Source organism: Poromitra crassiceps (assembly GCF_964638095.1).
Source record: "Poromitra crassiceps genome assembly, chromosome: 18".
Taxonomy (NCBI): Eukaryota; Metazoa; Chordata; class Actinopteri; order Beryciformes; family Melamphaidae; genus Poromitra; species Poromitra crassiceps.
In genome coordinates this window covers 12,222,062-12,228,062 of record NC_139636.1, presented here as the reverse complement: position 1 = coordinate 12,228,062, position 6,001 = coordinate 12,222,062, and positions in this window count along the sequence as shown.

Sequence of the window (6,001 nt, the reverse complement as noted above, 5' to 3'; positions counted from 1 at the left end):
AAGGGAGACCACATGTTTCAAAGCAATGTAACACAATGTTTATTTTGGCTGGTATTGCCTTTTCAGAAGGTAGAAATCTTTCCTCTAGAGCAGGGGTTCCCAACCTTTTTTGTGCTAAGGACTGGTAGATACATGGGAAAAAAAAGTCGCGGACCGGTTGTCAATTCTAATGGTTTTAGTTATATATATTTACTCACCAGGTGGCGACAAAGGGTAAATAACAGCCTTTTGTGTTGTACTGTATGTAGCCTATACAGTATTTATGTTTTTGTTTTAACTACAAACATACATAAACGTAAACTTGAAACTATGTTTCAACTACCATACACAGCCTATAATAATATAGCCTATGTTTATTTAAAAAAAAAAAAAAAAAAAAAAAAAAAAAAAAAAAAAAAAAATTACCTCTCAAAAATCTGAGGGGGCAATTGCCCCCTCAGTTACAATGGGCATGACGCTACTGCAAGTACACTCCCCTCAGACTCAAACCATGCCCCTTTCTACTTGGGCTCCTCTCCTACATATTAGACCACACCCCTTTTGAGTTAGGCCATGCCCACTTCATAATTCAAAAACAAAAGTGTGTGTGTCTTGTCTCTCTCTCTGTCTGTCCTCAGTGGGGTGGGAGCAGACACGGAGAAGGTGAATGTGCTGCTGAAGCAGTACATGTGTCCCGCTATCTTGTCCTGGCCGTCTGACCTGTAGTGGGACGTTCCCCACCCCCTTCCTCCCCCACCGCAGCCGGGCTCCCCCGCGGCCTCACACAGAGACGTCTGAGACCAGGTCGGCGTGAGCATGTCCACTCCAGGGAAGCCTCAGGGTCTGTGACCAACTGCTCGGCTTGATACTGTAATTATGAAGATATTCAAAGTGTGAACGCTGCTTGTCCACATATCGTTTTACTGTCCTTTACTGTTTGTGGTATGAATTACTGTAGGTTAGGGCTTGTCGATATGGACAAAATCAAATATCACAATATTTTTGATCAAATACCTTGATATCGATATTGCTACAATGTTGTAGATGACTATTGGTGCTTTCACAAAATATTGACACAATGAGATTTTTGATAAATAAACATCAGTAATGTGGATATAATGACTCAGTGGGTAAAGGCAAATCAGAGACCAGCTAGAGCAGTCTGGTAAGTTCAGAAAATGACATCACTTTACTGTAATACAGCCTTTAAAACCAGGAAAAGACAACACTTGTGTCATATCACAATATTCAAAATCTAAGATGATATCTAGTCTCATATCATGCTATATATATAATATCTATATTGCCCAGCCCTACTGTAGTTTGATAAGTCTATCGAGCATTTCACATGTCCACTCACCATTTGTACATCGTGGACTTGCAGGCTTTGATTTGAATAAAGACTGTGTTGATAATTCCCATAAAACACGACTTATTGCTTCGTATGCATTTGCAATGTTTCTTCTTTTGTCCTTTTCCTTCTCACTACACTAGTGGAATACCCATGCAGTGTATCGAGCTGCGCAGCTTGTTAGCTTGCTCCCTCACTCGCTCCCTCGCTCACTCCCTCGCTCGCTCGCTCGCTCACTCACTCACTCGCTCACTCGCTCACTCACTCACTCACTCACTCACTCACTCACTCACTCACACTCGTCGTTATTATAGTTCTGATTCTGATACCCGTTAAGAGCACACAATCGCTAGCCATTTAGTCACAGCTCACAGAGTTGGCTTGCAGCCTTTCCTCTCTCTCCCCAGAGGGTTTTCATAGTAGTCCACTTCCCTGGCTGAGTCCAACTCCGCTCAGCTGTGCTCCTCCCCTCAGGTGTGCTCCATCAGTAGCTAACGGATGGAGCTCTCCATGGTGCTGATCCTGTGTTGACAAATTTTGGGCATTAATTAGCCACTTCTGCCCATTTAATCGACCCTAATTACCTAATTCAAAAATCTGGCTCTGTTAGGTCACCCGCAGGCATGCTCTTTACACTTCCTGACAGATCCAGTGTGATCGCACGTAAAATGGCATAGCTGTGGCCAAACACAATTTCCTCACTCACTCACTCACTCACTCACTCACTCAATCACTCACTCACTCACTCACACACACACACGAACACTGCATTCTTATTATATAATTATATTAAAGAAAGTACACACACATTGCAAACTGTTGCACAAAAACTATAATAGCTTTGAATACATTCTATGCAATACATTTTATGGGTGTTTCTATGTTGCTGATCGAGTGTGAATGGATATAGAATTATATTAAAGAAAGTACACACACATTGCAAACTGTTGCACAAAAACTATAATAGCTTTGAATACATTCTATCTATGCAATACATTTTATGGGTGTTTCTATGTTGCTGATCGAGTGTGAATGGATTCCTACTGTACCACGGCGGAGACCGCGTTCATTTCCCGGCAGCGGTACTTCCGGCTTGGTCAGACATTCCTAGCACAGACACAATTGGCCAGGCCTGCAGGTGCGAAGCCAGTGGGTTTATGAGTCCTGGTTGCTGCACTAGTGCCTCCTCTGGTCAGTCAGGGCACCTGTTCGGGGGGAGGGGAACTGAGGGGAAGTAGCGTGGTCCGCATGCACCACATGCTGCCGGTGAAACTCGACAGCAGGGGGAATTGGCCAAGTATAATTGGGGGGGGGGGGGGGGGGGGGTAACAGAGGAAAAAAGAGAAAAAGGTTTTCCCATCTGCAAGTCACACTGAAGTAAATTATGTGCATATATCCATTGGCATGCTTCAAAAATAAATCTTGTTTTGCAGCTTTATAATTGACAGTCATAAATGTTCAGGGTAACACTTTACAATAAGGGTACACTAATTAAAGGCTAGTTGATGCTTAATAAGCATTTAATAATAAGTATATAAGATGTATATAAAATACTCTACTTTGTGTCATTTAACCAACATTTTTTTTTATCTTGTTAAAAATCCTTAAAATGACTTTCCCTCCTTCTGCCTCATTCAAAATTCCAAAGCAACCAATCAGGGTTATCCAGAACATAACTAGCCAATCACAGCATACAAACAAGGGCTTTAACTGCTGAATACTGCACAGGGATTGGCTCCAGTATTTGTAATGTCACGAATTATGTAGAGAAACTTGTCACTTTCAGCAGACGATTGTGGAAACAGCCTTCTAGTGTCAAAGTCTGTCACAACAGACCCTTTTCACAGCCACCATTTTGTGTCTAAAAGGCAGGAAGTTTCACAGGTGTACCAAAACCTTAATTAGGGTGTCCAACTTCCAGTCCATTTAGGTGTTCCAGTGCTGGGGCCCTAATTAGTGAGTTGGTTGCACCTGCGTTTCCCCTGCCTTTTAGACACAAAATGGCAGCTGTGAAAAGGGCTAACTCCACCTGTGACTCGGCCTATGACGCCACCAGTGGGAGGCTCCACACACCTGGCACCAGGGTGCAATCAGCACCAATCAGCACGGCCCTACAAATACTGCCTCAGCCTGTCAGTCCATGCTGGAACATTGCCATTCACGGTTTGTACCCAGCCAGTTGAGCATCGCTACGAGTTCTGAACATTCTTTTGTACTTTGACGATATAACCTTTTGCCCACCTGATTTGCCTGTTTGCCTGATCCATCTGTCCTCTGTGTTCCAGGATCCTCTGCCTGCTTGCCTGTTCCTCCACCGAGCACACGGAGTGCCCCACCTTGATCTATTAATAAAAACTCTGTTCACTTTTTGACACGTAACTGGTTGTCTGTCTGCTTCTGGGTTTTTCCGGCTCCAAGCCTGACAAAGTCTGACTCTGCACAGACATCATTCTGCTCAATGAAGCTCAAACATCCAACTATAGTAGCAAGAAGAAAAACATATTTTTGACTTTAAGGGCTCTTCTTAACATGAACATTAGTAGTTTTTTTTTTACAGAAACCCTAAGTGAGCTTATTATTATTATTATTATTAGTCTCTATACTCAGAAATTAAAACCAATATTCAAAATAATCATTACCATGCAGCATACAATATAAATAAAAACACGAGAAAAGAAACAAGCAAACAATAAATAAGAAAAGGAAAAGCAACAGTAAAACAAGAAAAGAACAAAGAAAAAGGAAAAGAGAGCGACCAAAATGAATAAGTAGACGGTAAGTAGAGTCAAAAGGGCACTGTGAGGTGCCTCAATATCAGCTAATCAGGCAGGGTGACGCCGTTCTCCTCCTGCCCTCCTCAAGAGGTTGCTCTTGCCAGGCCGGCCATATAAATAACTTGTTCTTACCGTAAGTGACCTGCATGTCTGGTACAATAAATGTAAAAAAACAACAGCAAAATATTAATCCCATTATTGAAAGGTTCGGACTGTTCAGCAAATGACAGGAAATGTGACTGCAGTTTGCTATTGGAGCTCATTAAAAAACTTAAAAGTTTTAAAAACATTTATTTGAATGCTCACATAGCAAAATCTTTTTTCCGAACTCCCCAGCTTGACATTTAAACACGCACTCTTTCACACTGGGAGGCTGGGAGCTGACCAGTACAACCACAGTTTGCACTGGAGGCCGCACTGACCAATCTAATACTGGTGGCCAGTTTTAACCAACAACCAAAAGCTTCCTTCGCCCATACAGTAGCCTATAAAAGCATTATAGGGAGCAATCATCTCAACTCCATGCTTTCATCAGTGTTTAGATTTATTTTCCTCTTTTTCTAGTTTACTACAGTTTGATTGTTGCACCTGCGTTACTGACTTTCATCTGCAACCAGCATCTTTCATTTTCCCCCTCATTGTGAAAACGTGATGGTCACATTTTGATAAGTGACTGGGGACAAAAGCAGGAATGTCTCTGCTCTCATGCTGCACAAGGCAATATGTCTTTTTCCTCTGTGTTTGGCTTCTGGGAAAAGGTTTAGTAAATTCACATCAGTATGTCTTTAAAATGCCACATGCTGTCCATTTCATCAATGTCTTCACATAGCTTTAACCTGGGGACGCTTCATCTGTTGTCATGTGGAAGCACGTCAATAATTAACTGAACTCAACTTTATTGGTTAAATTGGTTTGCAGGCATCAAACCAAGCGGTCCACACCATCAATCAACAACACAGAATAACAAAACGCAAGGCAAGTTTATTTATATACAGCACATTTCAGCAACAAGGCAACTCAAATTGGCTACTGGCTACAGAGACAAAAGATGTTGTGATTCTTGTAGTCCTTCAACCTGTCAAAAACAGCGGCCTGATGGCAACAACAAAGATTCCCATGCATGTAGGGGCTGATCAGAACAGTCCAGAATAACTCTGCTCCTGCCCAATAACCCATGTCTGAAAAATGTCAGTGAGCTGGAGCTGAATCACTCCAGTAGGCCTTTTAGACAGCAGTCATTTTGTGTCTAAAAGGCAGGAAGTAACACAGGTGCACCAAAACATTAATTAAGGTTTCCAACTTCCAGTCCATTTAGTTGTTCCAGTGCTGGGGGCCTGGGGGCCTAATTAATGAGTTGGTTGCACCTGTCTTTACCCTGCCATTTAGACACAAAATGGCAGCTGCGAAAAAGGCCCATAATTATGCTTGCCACTCTGGCAAGGCTATTAAGTCTCTTCCTATTCGACAAGTTGAGTTTGCCATACCATGACACAATGCAGGAAGTTATAGGATAATTTCTGTATCTTTCAACCTGGACCCTATTTTCATATTTTCTTTTTATGTATAACTAATTAATGTGAACAGAACTCTTTGAAATTGATGCAGTATTGACCAAGATCACTTCAGTTGGCAGCCGTTTTTCCCACATTTCCCTACTGCACTAAACAAGCTTGTTTTTACTACTGACAGGATCAGATTATTCCAAAGGGATAGCTTACACACTGCTCACCTGCCGTAATCCAAGTCTCCACAAGCCCTGAGATGGCAAGTTGACTTGAAAAGATATCATTTACACCCTGTTTTTAGCTGAAATACAGCTGGATTTGCCCGATTTATTCTTCCTCGCGCACCTGGCTACAGTGCAGATTTCAGCTAAAAACAGGGTGTTAAGTCAAGT